General features: G+C 45.9%; 1 pseudogene; it reads left to right on the top strand.

The window, feature by feature from the left end:
• The first annotated feature begins 4,857 nt into the window (after positions 1–4,857).
• On the top strand, positions 4,858–5,537 carry LOC132567632 (uncharacterized protein K02A2.6-like; annotated as a pseudogene).
• Positions 5,538–18,565: the final 13,028 nt, after the last annotated feature.

Genomic DNA, 18,565 nt, shown 5'->3' with positions numbered 1-18,565 from the left:
AATGGGAATCTTGGGTCCAAAGCAGTAGATCTATCTTGTTGCTTGCAACTGGTTTCTTTTGTGTAGACATCATTGAAGCCTTGATGCATTTTCACAGTTTTTAGTTAATCCTAGTTAATTTTTAGTTAATCCTTAAAATAGTCCAAAGCAAGACTATCACATTGCTTAAGGCTTGGAATGGTGACTTCTTCATGTAAAAAAGACTGGGATGAGTACACCCAGAACACATAAAGCTACCTTATACTGAATCAGACCTTGGTTGATCGAAGTCACTATTGTCTACTCAGATTAGTAATGGCTTTCCAGGGTCAGAGGCAGAAGACTTTCACATCACCTACTGCCTGATGCCTGGGATTGAATCTGGGACCTTTTGCATGCCAAGCAGATGCTCTACCACTGAACCACAGCCCCTTCTCTTAGTAGGGAGTAGACAGGAAAAAAAATCTGGTTTTGTCTGTAGCCAAGAGGTGCTGGCTGACTCATTGAAACACCCCAACAAGCAATGGGGTCCTCATATTCTGACCTGAACCAGAGATCCTACAAAAACAGGCTAAGTGAGAACACTCTCTGCGTGGGCCAAAAGGCTGCCAAGGCCTTCCAAAAAGGGTTTCTGTTTATTGCAAACAGGCACCCTCAAGACTAACTCCATTCTCCTTCCTCCCCACCCTGCAGTGGAATGTTAGCAACAATGAGTTCTACCAGGTATCGTATCTATATTTCTTAAGATGTCTGGCAGCATCTGTCTAATCCTCTCATGTCTCCAAAACCCCACCCAAGCACCCTTTGTGTGACCCTATGTTAATTTGCAAACCTATCACACAAACGCCTTTTCCTTCCTGCCTCCTTCCCCAGAATACCGAGATAAAATTAATTTCAAACATCAAACCATTATGGCCCTTCCTGACACCAATCAAAAACCCATTCCAACTTTTTGTCTTGTACTGGAAATCTATTTCTATCAATGCTTTTTTATGAACACTTTTTTTGTTATATGTTCTCTATAGATTAGTTCTTCCTTTTATGTGTGTGTGTGTGTGTCTGGGGGGGAGGGGCATGCTTGTGCTTGTATATGTATCCTTGGGGGGGATTTGTTTCCTTTTAAAATTAATAAAAAATTCTTTAAAAAAAAAAAAGAATCTATTCAAAGCTCTCAGGAAAGCCCATCAATGATTATTAACTCAATCATATTCCAGGAGGGGAAGCCACCCCTCCAAATACTATAAAACATGAGAGCAAATCATGCCCCTTTGTGCAAACTGTGGGCACTTAGCACTTTGTGCCCCCGTTACTCTAAGTAGTAGGCCTCTTTGACATGACACACTCGTTGTGCACGTCCCCATCTTCAATTTTTCATGGACTTCTGCGCATCTGGAAAGGTAATATCTCCTCTATAATTATCCCCAAAAATCTCTATTTTTAACTCCTTATTTCCTAATCTTCTTGTCTCTTGATTGTGTGTATTTTTGATTGCTTTGTGATTGTATTCCTACATTTTTTCAGAGTAAAACATTTAAACTATTTTAAACCTGGAGTTTTCTTTCTGAAACTGGACCTTCGTATACACTTGGTAATGTACCACTCCAAATTAGATCTCCCTAAGTCTCCTTCTGCTAATCCCCCCCCCCACACACACACATAAAGAGAGAAGACACCAGATGCTCTTTGAATGAAATCATTTGCTATAATATTAGTGTAGTATATTGGCAGCCATACGCGCCATGCGCAGAGGCGACTGGGCTGTCCCAGTCCTCCAGCGCGGGGCGCGAAACCCCCCGCCAATCACCAGCCACGGCGGGAAGTTTAACAGGTCAGGATTGGCCTCACCTGTCCAGTAGGCTGTACCGGGGATTGTACATAAGGGGGACCCGGCCCACGTGTTCGCTCTCTTGCAAAGTGCTCCGAATAAAGAATGTTGCCCTACTCGCGTCTCCAGACTGAGTACGTTACACTGGCGACGAGGATGGGATTCTAGCCTCATCGGCTACGTCGGAGACCAAGGGCACCACCGACCACGACCGGCGCCGCAGCCACCCTGGCCAACCAGGGTGGAACCACTGGTCACGTTGAGCCGTTCGACCCAGCGAATCCAGAGGCCTGGGAGTCCTACTAGGAAAGGGTCGAATGCTACCTGAGGGCTAACAAGGTCACGGAGGACAGCATGAAGAGGGACGTTCTCCTGAGCATTTGCGGGGCGGCCACATTCGAGATCGCTAAGGGTCTCTCGGCCCCCGCCCGCCTCACGGAGAAGTCCTTCGCCGAGGTCAGCAGACTCCTCTCCGGCCACTTCTTGCCGCAACCTTCACGGGTGGCCCGCCGGTTCCTGTTCCACAGAAGGGACCAGGCTGTCGGAGAATCGGCCGCCGACTACTTGGCGGCCCTCTGCAGGATCGCCGGGAGCTGCAACTTCCCCCAGCTGGAAGACACCCTGGCTGATCGCTTTACGTGGGGCCTCTGCGATGAGAGACTCCAGCAAAAGCTCTTCGCCAAGGAAGAGCTTACCCTCCAGAGCGCCTTCAACGAAGCCGTGGCATTTGAGAGGACGTCCAGGACCTTCCCCAAGGCCCGAACAGACGCCGTCCACCACGAGGAGCTGGAACACGACCACCCAGAGGAGGGAGAAGCCCACCAGCTGCGCCGCCCAGCCGGGCCACCCAACAGAGCGGCCCAACGCCCCCGAGCACCCAAATGACCCCCAGCGTCGGAGAGGGTTCCTGCCACCAAGTGCGCCAGCTGCGGCGACCCCCACGACAGGAGAGACTGCCAGTACCGAACCTGGGACTGCCGGAGCTGCGGGAAGACCGGCCACATTGCCAGGGCTTGCCGAGCCAAGCCCAACCGCCGGAGGCCGACCACGCATCACGAGTCGGCGGAGTTCCACTCCACAGACTCCACGTCCCTGCAGGTACTGAACTTGCCCCTCGCCACCCCCGACAAAATTAAAATGGCGGTCCTCATCGAAGGGAGCCCCTGCCAAATGGAGGTGGACTCAGGTTCCTCCATTTCCATTATAGCAGAGGAGACCCTGAGAAAATTGTGCCCCCGCCAGCAGCTTCAATTATGGCCGGCGGACTTCATACTCCGGGACATTCAGAAGAACCCGGTGCCAATCGTGGGGTGGGCGCGGGTGCAAGTCGAGCGGGGGTCCTTCTACGGCCCGCTGGACATCCTGGTGGTAAAGCGCCAGCTTACCACCCTGCTAGGACTGGCATGGTTTAAACCCTTGGGGATCCGCTTGGAGAGGGTGGGGCAAACCCTAATGCCCAGAGGGTTCGGGGAGATTTGCCAAGAGTTCCCTGACGTATTCGATGGTTCCCTAGGGAGCTACAAAGGGCCGGCCATCTCCCTACCACTAGACCCCACGGTCCGGCCGATTCGGCTCAAGGCGAGGAGGGTCCCGTTCGCCTTGAAGCCAAAAATAGAGGCCAAACTAGACCGCCTCACGGCCCAGGGAGTCCTGGAGCCCATGGACTACGCCACCTGGGAGACCCCCATTGTAACCCCTATCAAGCCAAACGGGGAGGTGCGGATCTGTGCAGACTATAAATGCACGATAAACAAGGCACTGCAGGATAACCCCTACCCAGTGCCGGTGGTGAGCCACGTCTTGGCTGCCCTCGCAGGGTCTAAAATCTTCGGGAAGCTGGATCTGGCGCAGGCCTACCAACAGCTCCCGGTAGACCAAAAGACGGCCGAGGCCCAAATGATTATGACACACAGGAGGGCCTTCCGGGTGAGGAGGCTACAGTTCGGGGTAAGCGTCGCTCCGGGGATCTTCCAAAGTATAATGGACGCTCTCCTTAAAGGGATCCCCGGAGTCCAGCCGTTCTTCGATGACGTTTTAGTCGCCGCCCCGGACCCCGAAGAGTTCGGCAACCGCCTACGAGAGGTGCTCCGTCGGTTCCAGGCAGCGGGGCTCAAGGTTAAGAGGGAGAAATGCTTGCTAGGGGTCCCACGGGTGGAGTTCCTGGGGTTCGCCGTAGATGCAGCAGGAATCCACCCAACGGAAGAAAAGACCCGAGCCATAGTGCAAGCCCCGGCCCCCACCTGCAAAGCGGAGCTACAAAGCTTCTTGGGAGTGCTCAACTTCTACCATTCATTCCTTCCCCACAAGGCAGCCCTTGCAGAGCCCCTTCACCGGCTGTTGGACAAAAAAGCCCCTTGGGTTTGAGGCAAGCGACAAGCCGCCGCGTTTCAGGCGGTCAAGGATGTCCTGGTGTCCAACGCGGTGCTCCACCATTTTGACGAGGGTCTCCCCGTCATCCTGGCCTGTGATGCATCGCCCTATGGGGTGGGAGCAGTCCTGGGGCACCAACTCCCGGACGGGAGGGAGGTACCGGTAGCGTACTACTCCCGCACACTGACTTCGGCAGAGCGCAATTACGCGCAGATAGACAAGGAGGCTCTGGCAATCGTGGCGGGGGTCCGCAAGTTCCACGAATATCTGTACGGGCGGAGGTTCACAATTGCTACGGACCACAAGCCCCTCCTAGGTCTGTTGGCCCCAGACCGGCAAACCCCCCAAATCCTATCACAGCGTGTGTTGAGGTGGAACCAATTCCTCAACTCCTACACTACACACTGGTCCACCGAGCGGGCAAAGCTATGGGTCACGCGGACGCACTCAGCCGGCTGCCACTTCCCGAAGTAGGTCCAGACCCTGCCCCCGCACACCAGGTAATGCTAGTGGAGAGCCTCCCGGAGCAGCCCCTCCATGCAGCAGAGGTCTCCAGGGCCTCCCAGAAACACAAGACACTGGCACGGGTGCTAGACTGGGTGGTGAGGGGTTGGCCAGAAGGAAACATGGGGGAAGAATTCAAGCCGTATAAAACCAGGAGGGAGGAACTAGCAGCCCACAAAGGGTGCCTATTATGGGGAAGTAGGGTGGTGGTCCCCCCCCCCCGCTGCAAAAGCGTGTTCTGGAATCCCTACATGAGACCCATCCCGGCATAGTCCGAATGAAGGCGTTAGCCAGGAGCTACGTCTGGTGGATGGGGATGGACGGGGAGATTGAGAGCTGGGTCCGTAGGTGCCAGACATGTCAGGAGATGCGGCCCGAGCCTCCTAGCGCCCCCGCCACACGGTGGGAGTCCCCCAGGAAGCCATGGTCGCGCCTCCACCTCGACTTTGCAGGGCCATTCCAGGGGCAGATCTTCATGATAATTGTGGACGCCTACACCAAATGGCTGGAGGTCATTCCTGTAGGGTCCACCTCGTCCGCCGCCGCAATCCGAGCGCTGCGCAGGGTCTTATGCACACACGGTATCCCGGACACCATCGTCTCGGATAACACGGCCGCGTTCACCTCGGCGGACTTCCAGGCGTTCCTCCAGAGATATCTGATAAGGCACATAAGGTCTGCCCCCTTCCACCCGGCCACCAACGGCCAGGCAGAGCGGATGGTCCGCACAACCAAAGAAGCCCTGAGCCGGATCGTGCAGGGCGACTGGGACCACAGGTTAGCCGCCTTCCTTTTCGATAATCGGGTCACCCCCAACCCGGTCACCGGGGTCAGTCCGGCAGAGCTCCTCATGGGGCGCAAGCTCATAACCCGCCTAGATAGGCTACACCCCGACAGGGCACCAGACACCCGCGGAAGTCCTGAGGTCCGGGACGCAGCCAGGGGTTTCTTCGCGGGTGACCCGGTATACGCCCGAAACTATGCCAGGGGGCCCGAATGGGTGGTGGGCCGGGTGCTACGAGTAATGGGGTCCCGCCACTACGATATATCAACCAAGGGGGGCCAGGTATTACGGCGGCACATAGACCAGTTACGCCGCCGCACGCTACCGGAGGAGCCTGCGGACATGGAAGAGGGAGGACCCGGGGAGGGGCCAACCGAGGACATGGCCCCATCACCGGCTGCACCGCCCTACGAAGCGCCCGGACCGTCAGAGCCCGAGATACCGACGGAACCAGACCCGCAGCCGCCGGCCACATCACGGCCCCCCGACGCACCAGCAGCGGAAGCCGCACCGCCTCCACCAGATCTCCCCAGAAGGTCCACCAGGGAGCGCCGACCTCCCGCGTACCTTAAGGACTATGTTCATTAACCAGGGGGGAGGGGTGTAGTGTATTGGCAGCCATACGCGCCATGCGCAGAGGCGACTGGGCTGTCCCAGACGCCTCCAGCGCGGGGCACGAAACCCCCCGCCAATCACCAGCCACGGCGGGAAGTTTAACAGGTCAGGATTGGCCTGACCTGTCCAGTAGGCTGTACCGGGGATTGTACATAAGCGGGACCCGGCCCGCGTGTTCGCTCTTTTGCAACGTGCTCCGAATAAAGAATGTTGCCCTACTCGCGTCTCCAGACTGAGTACGTTACAATTAGCAAATCAGTTTCCTGAGAAATATTTTTATGTCCATGAAAAAGAGTCAAGTGATTGAGCCTATCCTGACTCATGCTTGACCGTAGAAAACTCTTTATTCTACAAAGGCATGAGAATGATCTTTCTGAGATGCAGGAGGAAACAGGTATAGTAAGGCCTATTCAAAACAGCTTTTCCCAGAGACAGTCTTCCTGGGAGGGGAGAGAAGGGGAATGTTTATTTATCTGCATTGTCTGCAGTCTGTAGCTCAATTAGCATTTGTAAGGAGGTGAAAAAGGCACACTTCTGACTCCTTGGCAGCACAGAGGGGAGTGCTTTACCACTTCACATGCCTTGAAGAAGATCATTTCAAAGGAGTATTGCAGGGTGGGGGGGTGGGCTTAACCCCCAGCGAAAAAAATGTGGGGGTGCGGGGCTGCCACCCTGGAGACCCCCCCCCCTAGTTTACGCCTATGGGTATAGCTAGGCTAGATAGGGTTTTTTTATTTAGTACGGTACAGAAAGGAAGATATTAGCGATATTTTAGGAAAAGTTAATAGTGTATGTTCTATGTTAGAATCAAATGTTTTCTTAGTTTACTTTATAAACTCCATGTCCTCAGCAATTCTTCTGTGTCCTTAGTGGTTCTGCTGAAGTCAAAGATTAATGCTATCAGGGCAATGCTCATGCTAGTTGGCCTTTTGTTACCAAATGTGGAAGGAAACAGACTGCACATCAATGAAGGAGGTGTCACAATGGAGCAGGATTATTCTTTAAAAAGTGATCTTTTTCCTACTAATTAAATATTGTTGCTATAATTGTAATATTCATGACCTGATGCATAATAAAGTGCTTGTGGCCCGCTTGGGTGAGGGCAGATAATAAAAAACAAATATGGTTTATTTTCCTTTAACACATTTATGAAGGAGATCAGCTGTTGAATTAAAGAAGAAAACCCAAATTTGAATGCTTCTCTTGTTTATGCCAGATGCCTGTCTGGTCTGTTTAAAAACAGAAACATTTTGAGATTCCTCTGCCCAGAAAGAAAAGAAAAATATAGATCCAGTTCAGGCCTCATTTTGAGCAGGAGCTCACAGGAGCAGAACTCCAGAACCTCTAAAATTTATTGTGCTCTTTCTCCCCCCCCCCCTCCCCCCAAAAAACTTGCTTCTGAGTTTCATTGTTCAAACTCCTTGTGAGAATTTTGCTGAACAAAAGTTTATTGACAAACTTTTTAATATTTTCCCCCACAAAAAAAATGGGAAAGTAACCAAAACATATAAAGCAGATAGATGGAAATCTTCATCATGCCACTGGGGCCTCATAGAAGGAAGTAATTTTACAAGTATGATGGGAGTAAGGAGTATATATAACTTTTTATATATCCTACGCTTCACTGAAAAAACAGTGGACTGAACAAACCAGACTGTGAAGTGGGATGATTGGTTTCTTTAAGTTTCTGTGTACAATCTGGATTAAAGAATTCATTACAGACTGTTCTCTTATGATTTTGGTTCATGAGTCTACAGCAGACTCTTAACCTTCTAAAAGTGCCTGTGATTTTTCTGCAGACTATATTGAATTCATTTTGGTGCAGACTGTTTGAGAATAGAGGTCATGTCTGCGTGCACTCTTGTGTTTCAAATTGCAGTCTGTTTAAGGTAAAAGCTTTGGATTATTAAAGTGCCTTTTGTGCACATTTATAGTGTTTATCTTAGATTATTTAGGAGCAGAGTCTACTCAGAAGTAGAGGCCAAAAGGGTTTTCCCTATTACATATATGTTTTGATAGTATAGTTTCACCCTGACGGTTTTTCCAGTTTGGTGTAGTGGTTAAGTTTGGTGTAGTGGTTAAGTTTGGTGTAGTGGTTAAGTATGCGGACTCTTATCTGGGAGAACCGTGTTTGATTCCCCACTCCTCCACTTGCACCTGCTGGAATGGCCTTGGGTCAGCCATAGCTCTGGCAGAGGTTGTCCTTGAAAGGGCAGCTGCTGTGAGAGTCCTCTCAGCCCCACCCACCTCACAGGGTATCTGTTGCAGGGGAGGAAGATAAAGGAGATTGTGAGCCACTCTGAGACTCTTGCGTGGAGGGCAGAATATACATTCAATGTCGTCGTCTTCTTTTCATTTATAGTCTTGCTTAAACTCAGGGAGCCCCCCCCCCCCTTTTTCTCTATAAAAGATTAATTCCACCTGTAGGGTTGTAATTAGGCAATTTTTGTCCTTTCCACAGGTACAGCTTTCTGAAGACTTTTTTTTGTTTGCGACATTGATTCTAAGTTTCTGATTAAGGATTTTTACAGGCTAGTTTTGTCCACCATCAAAATGAACTTAGTTTTAATTTTTTTTTTGTTATATCTTAATTTTGCCCTATGTGGGTATACATTTATTAGAATGAGTAATCATTGTGGAAACAGAAATAATTATCACTTCATAAATATATTTCCTCATAAACAGCTGCGATCAAATAGATTTGCCATTAGAAGTAACTGAATGCGGTTGCTAGTAGGATATTTCTCTTGCTTTAATATGGAGTCCTAATAGCCCAGATGAGCCTGACCTCATTAGAGACTGGAAGCTAAGCAGGTTCAGTACTTTGATAGGAGACCACCAAGGACTGCTGTGCAGAGGAAGGCCATGACAAATCACCTCTGTTCATCCCTTTCCTTGAAACCCCATGAGGTAGAACTTCATGGTATTGCCATGAGTCATGATGGCACATCTTACATACTAGGCAACATGTAGGTGTGGACCTTCAGTTCAGCCCACAATTTTTCATTAGGATGTCAGTCACTTATTTTTAAACTAGGAGTAAGGCCCATCATGAAAAAAAAATACAACAGGCTCTAGAAGGAGGCTCCAGGTGAGTGCCCCCCCTTGCTGTCTTCCCATCCGATTGAAGGCATTCACTCCCCCCCCCCCACCTCCAGGGGAGCTGATCTCTGCCATCTGTAATTCTGAGTGACCTCCAGCCCTCACCTGAAGATTGGCAACAGTGAGGAAATGGCATTGTACCTGTCTGAGGTCCCACCCCTCCTCAAACCCCATCCTTTCCAGGCCCCACACCTTAAATATCCAGGAATTTCCTAACCTGGAGTTGGCAACCCTATCTCCTTCCCTTTATCTGCTCCTCTGACATCAGCTTTCCATCACCTTCCCCCTCCCTGCAGCCTCTAAATAGGCTGTCTGTCTCCACAGCGTGTGTTTGTGTGGAAACCAAAGCAGGTTGCATAATTCTCTTCTCACAAGCCTGTGAGGGGGGTTAGGCTGGAAGTCTGTGACTAGTCCGAAATCACCCAGTTAGCTTCCACAGCAAGAACCTGGGTCTGACAGACCCCACTCTAAAGCCCTATGTGCACCTCAAACTCCACCACAGAATCTCCAGGAATTTCCCACCAACCTGGAACTGACAGCCATAGTCAGGACTGGCCCCAGTGAGTTCTGCCTCAGAGTCCTTTAGTGATACCTTTCAGAACAACACTCTCTCTGTGATAACATTGTTGGTCTTAAGCACTCTGCTTATTTGCCCACCCTGCAAAGCAGCCATTTTCCCCAGGGGAAGTGATCTCTGCCATCTGGAGATTAGTTGTAATTCTGAGTAATCTTCAGTCCTCACCTGGAGATTAGCAACAATTGTTCCCCAAGAGGAAATTTTTGATTTGGAGTTTATGGCATTGCACCTGTCTGAGGTCCCACCCCTCCTCAAATCTCACCCTCTCCAGGCCCCACCCCTTAAATACTCAAAAATTTTCTAACCTGGACTTTGCAGCCCTATCTCCTTCTCTTTACCTGCCCCTCTGACTTCAGGTTTCCATCGCCTCCCTGCAGCCTCTATATAGAAAAAGGACAGTCTTGCTCCACAGTGGGGGAGAGGAAACCAAAGCAGCTTACATCATTCTCCTTCCCCGCCCCCCCCCCTTCCCCACTGTGATCTGAACAACAGCCCTGTGTGGCAGGTTAGGCTGAAAGTGTGTGACTGGTCCAAAATCACCCACTCAGCTTCCACAGCAACAAACTCTGGCAGGCACCACTCTGAAATCCTGATTCCTATGCCCTCCTCAAATTCCACTACAGAATCTCCAGGGATTTCCTATTTCAAATTTTTTATTACGTTTGGATATAAAAAGAACGAATAATGCGGGGATACAGAAGCAAAAAAAGAAAGAGAGGGCAGGGGGGAACAAGATAGAAAAACAATAAACAGAAAAAAGCAACAAATATATCAGTTACATTTCTACCTCAAAGCATAATACCAAATTCTTTCTACCTGCAAGTCTTTGAATTTTAACCCAATATAACCATTACATTCTACAGTCTTATTATTTTATTATATATATTTTTACTATTCTATTGCTTATGATATAAATTCAAGCTATTCATCTTCAGTACATACAAACAAGAAAAGCAGGGGGGAAAAAACCCCAACCACAAGATAGAACTAACTGATTAACTTTAGCAATATTAAAAATAAGAACTAATTAATTAATTTGACAATGTTGAGAGTAAACATAAGCGGAAAAGGTAAATGTAATTTCTTTATCCTTAATACTAACTTAATTTATTTCTAACAGAAGAGCAAGAAAAAACCCAGAAAGCACAATACTTCATCTATTTCAATATAAACAGATTCTCAAATAAAAAATAGCAGGGGCGGATCTTTAAAAATATAAAATATCTATATTATCTACCTTATTATAAATTGACCCAAATTACTTGTTTGTCTATTTTGAATATTTAAGATATTTAAGATTCCTTAAAAACTTTTGGAGATTATAACTCCTATTTTCATATTACTCAAAGAGAAACAAGTTAGATAAGCAACAACAGCCTCACTTCCCACACATTTTTTTTGCCTATGGAAGAAATCATACCATCTCTATAACCCACTCTATTAAACTGCTCTATTTAGCTTTAAAAATATACGATCCATAGATAAAAATAACAATCAGAAGAGAAACATCCAGATTCTAAAAGTCTCACTTGCCATTTCAAAGTCACACACTAGTTTCCTTTTATTAATTCAATATTGACCAATTACGTAAAGGAGAAGCAGTTTATAATCCCTTCTTTTTGAAAGCTTTCCAAGTCTTGATCTTGATGAAATCTGCCTCTTCTCCCTTTGGCACATTCATCTGTTTTGCTAAAAGTGATGAGACCTCCACACCGTCACTTCCTCCTGTAAAAAACTTTAATCAGTCTTGATTTCTGCCTCCTCTTTGTAACTGCGTACAATGTCTCCATTTTGATTTCTTTGGGCTCCTTTCCCAGCGGATCTTTATCCACTTCTCTCGACTCCGTAGACATCACTGGAGTCTCTTTACCACTTTGCTCATGTAAATTTTCAGTTTTGCTGTATTTCAAAATAAAAGTTTCCACCCTGTTTTGTATCAGCGCTGTCAGCATACCAATTTCCTGCTCTAAGGTGAATATGGTAACCATAACATCTTTTTTATCATGTGCTTCAAGTTGCAACACCATGTTCTCCACAGTATAACTCAATCTAATAATCAAAGTTAAAAAATAACTCAAAGTCCCAGATAGTCTATCTTTGTAAATCTCCTCCAGCCATGTGATTTTCTCTTACATTCTGGTTGTAATCATTTTCGTCCTGATCAAGTATCAAATGCATTTCTCTTAAAGGTATATCCAGCTTTTATTCAGACCGTATTGTCATAAAATAATGTTCTCATTATAGCTTTGTAAGCCAAATCTGTTCAAATGTCTATGTTCAGTCCAATTTAAGTTATTGAGAATTCTTAAGTTTGTTCTTTGTCTTTTTGAAGACTCCCTTGCGGGGAAGGAGGGGGATATCCTCTCTTCCCCTTTTTTGAACAATCCCAATTGGTGTTATAGTAGAAGATCCATTAGTCAGTAGTATTAAAAAAAAGACTTAGTTGCATGGTAGTATTTCAATGATTAAGGTAGAAGTATGATGTATTAAAAGCTTGTTAGAAGAACAAAGCAGTCAGGCATTCACCTCTTACTGACCGTGGCGGCAGAGCATCAGAGCGGACAGGAGGAACAGGGACCAGCTGCTGCTGTTTCCCTGGCTGCTGTAAAGCCCCTTGCTGTCAGGAGACCCCCCTCCAGGGTCTCCCTTGAGATGCCACAGCTGTGGCAGCCCTCCTACCGTCCCATTTGGTGAACTCTGTGGACCCCACCAAGCTCGAGATGCCAAAACCCGGAAGTCTCCAGGGATTTCCCACCAACCTGGAACTGGTAGCTGTAGTCAGCATTGGGCCCAATGAATTCTGCCTCAGAGGCCTCTAGTGATACCTTTCAGACCAACAGTCTGTCTCTGACTTTCTCTGCTGTCTCCCTCCTTCCTCAACCAATTGAAGGAAGGGTTTCTTTCTCTCCTCTGTGAATCAGTGTGACTGGTGGCTCAGCCTATGGGGGAGAGTAGGGAGAGCCAGTAACATCCAGATCTAAGGTTGGTTGAATTATACTGACAGAATCAGCTTTACTGGGTAGCAACAGCCACTCAGGTGGGAGAGAAGAGCAGACTGAAGCAATACTATGCAAGTACTCTTGATTGATAGTTTGATGGGCCAAAGGTTGATGAAGTGCAGTCCCAACGAATCGGAATGCTGGGATTTTCCAACATGAAATTGATTTTATGTCTAGTTTAGTTTAGGAAATAAGGTTAAAATATACTGGTCAGGTGGTTGAAGAAATGTGGTTTGGCTCCTCTGCTGGCTTGTTTTCATGGCATTTTCTGCAGCATAAATGCTCTAGTTGTCTTAGTTGTGTAGTTGTGTAAACTGATATGTGTAGGTTGGTGAATGGTTACATCTTACATTACAGGCTGACATTGTCCAAGATTTTTTTTCTCTTTAGGTTTAAGGACACAGGGAAAGTGGCCACTCTAGATGCTGGAAGAATCAGGTGCTGGAAAGAGATATTGCAGCTGCCTATGTCTCCCCCTCCCCATTTTATAAACAAATTCACAAAAATAATTTGTAGAATCCAAAATTAAAAGCTTCTGTAGCAGCATCTCTTGTCTGCATTTCTGGTGTAATATTAACCTTAAAATAGGCAAATGCAATAACTGCAATAACTGCTTGCTTAAAAGATAATTCTAGGGGCCAAAACAAGTTGTCCAACTTCGATCAGTTCAAAATTCTTTGGTTTCCATTTAACTAAAATAACACACACAATTCTCATCCTAATTCTTGCCTCGTATTCAAACTAAATACTTTTTTTAAAACCTTAGTTTGGGGGGGGGGGTTAGCTTTTTGAAAACCTTTTTAGTTTTTTTAAACCTTAGTTTATCTTGATTTCAGTAAGGCTTCCAATACTATCCTTCTTGACAAATTGGTAAAATGTGGTTTGGATCCTGTTACTGTTAGGTGGATCTGTAACTGGTTGACAGATTGCACCCAAAGAGTGCTTGTGAATAGATCCTCATCCTCTTGGAGAGGAATGACAAGTGGAGTGCCTTAAGGATCTTTCCTGGGGCTTGTTTTGTTCAACATCTTTATCAATGATTTGGATGAAGGAATAGAGGAAATGCTTATTAAGTTTGCTGATGATACTAAATTGGGAGGAGTTGCAAATGCATTAGAAGTATAGTGTCCAGATCACGTGGAGTGATGGTATTACTTTACTCTGCTCTGGTAGGACCACACCTGGAGTATTGTGTTCAGTTTTGGGCACCACATTTTAAAAAGGGTATAGACAAGCTGGAACAGGTCCAGAGGTTGTAGGAGCTGGGCATATTTAGCCACAATAAATCAATCAAAATTTGGCAAAATTATGTATGTGGAGAGTCACTGAGTGAAAAGCATTAAAAGATCTTGATAAAGCCTGGGCTGCAAGGGTCAGCCTCAAAACGTGCAAAAATAGCTGACAAACGTGTTGAGAATATGAAATTATGATGACATTCCACCAGTAATTACATTTTTTGTGGGATTACATCTCTGTGGAAAGAAGACAGATTCAAGGTTATTAGATTGTATCCCTGTGGAAAGAAGACAGTTTCAAGTTAATCATTTTGGACCATAGGACCATACTTGACAAGTATCTATGGACACTTACCTGTTGTGAGGACTGTGGTCGCTTTTGGGTCTTCCCTACCTTTATATTTGTATATGACATTTGGAAATTTGGCTATTTATATTTGAAGTTACTTGTGAACAGTTGTTTTGTTACTTTGTTGCATCTATTGCTTGTGTATAGTTACTATATATTAACAGAAAGCATATATTAATAGAAAGCATTGGTACACACTCAGCAGCTTTTCAGCTGAAGCTGAAAGTAGGCATCTGTTCTTTAGTGTAACATCTATATGCCTGAACCAAGTCTTATTCAAGGTATAAGCTTTCATGTGCGCACAGAGTTCTTCAGATGCAATGAAATGGATGTTACCAGCCCATACATATAGGTAGGGGATGAGCAGTAAATTAGTGTACAACAGAATGAAGATGTTTAACAGATACAAGGACCAAACAGGAATAATAACAGGCCTTGTTTATATGATTGCCATGTGTTTGGGTTTAATTCTGCAGGGGTGGGGGGATGTAGTGAATGAAATAAATGTCAAAATTGGAGATTGATGGGAAGAGATATCCTTAATTATGGAATGCTGAGAGTAATTAACTGAGGCCCTGTCATTACACTCCATCCATCTCCTCTCAAGCATGGAGGCAACTTTACAGCATCTTTTTCTTTGAAGTGGGGTGACTGGCTGTATAGAGGTATCACCCTTTACCCAGAGCAAACAAATACATTCCAATCTACCATTCCAATTACATTACAGTCTACTATTCTAATCTATTATTCCAAATGAGAAATATCTTGAATAAAACTTTATATATTGAATAAAACTTTGTTTCTTAAAGGTGCCACTGGACTCAAACTTTGTTCTTCAGATCAACATGATAGCCAGCTGAATCTATCTACATGCCAGTTTAGCAATATTTCTGTATGTCTTTCATGCAAATGAGTTATGACACAACTTCTATGACAATGTTTACTGTTACTGTCAATAATGTTCTTTTGGTCTTATCAATTGTAACATTATGCATGTTCAGACTGAATATCACTTGACAGTGTTTTTTTGTTGACTTCTTGTCTCTGAGGAACTGGGAAGAGAAATGCCACTTAAAACTATTAGTTGCTAACATTCTGCAGGACAAAGTGGGTCTAAATATATAGGCAAGGCATCAAACTTGAGATATACACAACTATAAACTTTTATTTCTTTTTCTTTTTATCAAAAGTTTCTTTAGAGTCTATTGAATGATATCAAAGATTTCTTCATATTGACTATAATGATTGACTGTTAATTAATTTAGTAAGTTATAAATATTGTTGAAACTATCATCTTGATAACTTGAAGCTATTTGTGAGAACATCAGAAAATTAATTACAGATGCTGCTTTCTGAGATATAATTAATGTCCCTTTGATAGATGCTTATCCCCTTCCATTTTGTTTCTTGTTGCTTTTGCATATTTCCCAACTTTGATTTTCCAGATTTTTGTTGACTTAGAACAAATGGCTGACAATAAAGGAGTGATGACTTATGACTCCACAGTGGGGATATGCAAGTCGCACCATCCTCCTGAGCATTTTTACTACATTTTCCCTCAGATCTATCTACCAAAATCTCCTACTTCCATGTTTCATTCCACCTCAGCCTGTGGAAGCCCCTCTTATCTGTGATGATAGCCAAAGTGAACTTCCATGTTCAAAGGTAACTTACCTCTGAATAAGAGGTATTGGAGACAAGTGGATCCTTTCATGCATTATACCATTTTCATTGCATCTAATTTTATGAATATTTTCACATTTCCCTGTGCAATCTGAAGTTTTTCGAGGCAAAGGTGGGGGGATTTGGGCACTTTTTCTGCACTCTATATTATTTATGTTTAGTACAGCTTCTGCAAGTGCTGTAAGTAATGGAGACAACTGTCAGACAGAGAATGCTCCTGAACTAGGCAGAGCCAGCTTTGCCATTAAGAAACTATACGTAGCTCCTTATCAAGTAATAAGGCACCAGTGACAGTTCTAAAGGGTTTACTGGATTTTGAAGAAAGCTCATTCACACATAGTATTTGGTGCAAATTCATTCACATATCACCACTTCAGTAAGCAATGGAAATTACAAAGCAAAGATAATAAATGTTGCTGTTCTTCGGAATACGTTTGCTCAAAAGGAGTAAATCTGAGCATTTCCAAAGAATCTGCAGGACTACTAACTATTTAACTTGAACTGAATTTTCTTTCTACACACACTTATATCAAAGCAATAGTAACTGAATAGTAATTGAATTAAATAACTACAGGTTTAGACCTTGAGCTATTAGCCTTATTCACCATTTCTAATATTTCCTTAGGAAAACATTTAACATTGTGATCCTTGTACCTTTAATAGCTGAGCAAAAAGAAGCAATTTTAATAGGTGCATCTGACTGAACCCTGAGAAACTATTGATTCATTGAGCTTTTTAAAATTTCAGTATCTCTCCATTGATCCTCCTGCCGCCTCCCCAAGTAAATTGTGCCCAGGCAAACATGATCTGTAGCTTCCACACACTACTTCTCTTTTTAAAAGTGAAGCACTAGCCCTGAAACAGAGCCCCAGAATCTTTTTGTTCACTCATTTAAGCTCCTACCCACCTTTTATAGTGTTGGGGAGAACTTGAGCTGCACTAGTCACTAGTATGAACAGTAGCATAGAGTGAGCCCCAAAATCTATTATCAGCACCTTTTGTACCCCTTGAGAACAGAATTGAGTGGAGTATTCAAGGGCAGATGGTCTCTCGGCTTGGCTTCGCGAACGAAGATTTAAGAAGGGTGCAATAGTCCACGTTTGCTGCAGGCTCGCTGGTGGCTGACAAGACCAATGTGGGACAGGCAGGTCCGGCCACAGCGGCTGCAGGGAAAAGTCTGATTTAGGGTTGGTCCTGTAGCAGTGCGATTCTTCCTCAATCTCCTTTTGTCCTCAAGACCAGCTATGCGTGTGTTCTCAAAGGAAGAGACAGCCTGGTGGATGGTGTGCCTCCATGCTTTGCGATCTGAGGCTAGGTCAGACCACTGGTGATGGTTGATGTGACAGGTGCTAAGGGATTTCTTCAAGGAGTCCTTGTACCTCTTCTTTGGTGCCCCTCTATTTCGATGGCCGGTGGAGAGTTCGCCATACAGGGCAATCTTGGGAAGGCGGTGGTTTTCCATCCTAGAAATATGCCCTGCCCAGCGCAGCTGCGTCTTCAACAGCAGTGCCTCGATGCTGGTAACCTCTGCCCGCTTGAGGACTTCAGTGTTGGTCACAAAGTCACTCCAGTGGATGTTGAGGATGGTGCGAAGGCAGCGCTGATGAAAGCGCTCAAGGAGTCGCAGGTGATGACGGTATAAAACCCACGATTCGGAGCCATAGATGAGGGTTGTCATCACAACCGCTTTGTAAACATTGATCTTTGTGCCTTTTTTCAGATGCTTGTTGCTCCACACTCTTTTGTGCAGTCGGCCAAATGCACGGTTTGCCTTTGCCAGCCTGTTGTCAATCTCCTTGTCGATCTTGGCATCTGAGGAGATGATGCACCCCAGGTAGCTGAACTGCTGGACTGTCTTCAGAACTGATTCACCCACAGTGATGCAGGGAGGGTGATAATCTTCCTGGGGTGCAGGCTGGTGGAGAACTTCTGTCTTCTTCAGACTAACTTCTAGGCCGAATAGCTTGGCAGCCTCTGCAAAGCAGGACGTCATATGCTGCAGAGCTGATACCGAGTGGGAGACGAGTGCAGCATCATCAGCAAACAGTAGCTCTCGGATGAGTTTTTCCATTGTCTTGGAGTGTGCCTTTAGTCGCCTCAGGTTGAACAGGCTGCCATCGGTGCGATAGCGGATGTAGACACCATCGTCCTCATCTAGATCTACTGCGGCTCTTTGAAGCATCATGCTAAAGAAGATCGTAAAGAGAGTTGGCGCGAGAACGCAGCCTTGCTTTACACCTGTGCCTATTGGGAAGGGCTCCGAGAGGTCGTTGCAGTGTCTGACTTGGCCTCGCTGGTCTTCGTGTAGCTGGATGATCATGCTGAGGAACCTTGGGGGACATCCTAAACGTTCCAAGATTTGCCACAGGCCTTTCCTGCTAACGGTATCGAAAGCTTTGGTAAGGTCGACAAAAGTCACATACAGACCCTTGTTCTGTTCCCTGCATTTCTCTTGGAGCTGCCTGAGAACAAATACCATGTCGGTGGTGCTCCTGTTAGCTCTGAAGCCGCACTGGCTCTCTGGGAGGAGTTCTTCTGCAATG

Source organism: Heteronotia binoei, chromosome 2, assembly GCF_032191835.1.
Source record: "Heteronotia binoei isolate CCM8104 ecotype False Entrance Well chromosome 2, APGP_CSIRO_Hbin_v1, whole genome shotgun sequence".
Lineage (NCBI taxonomy): Eukaryota > Metazoa > Chordata > Lepidosauria > Squamata > Gekkonidae > Heteronotia > Heteronotia binoei.
This window is presented reverse-complemented; position numbering and strand designations above follow the sequence as displayed.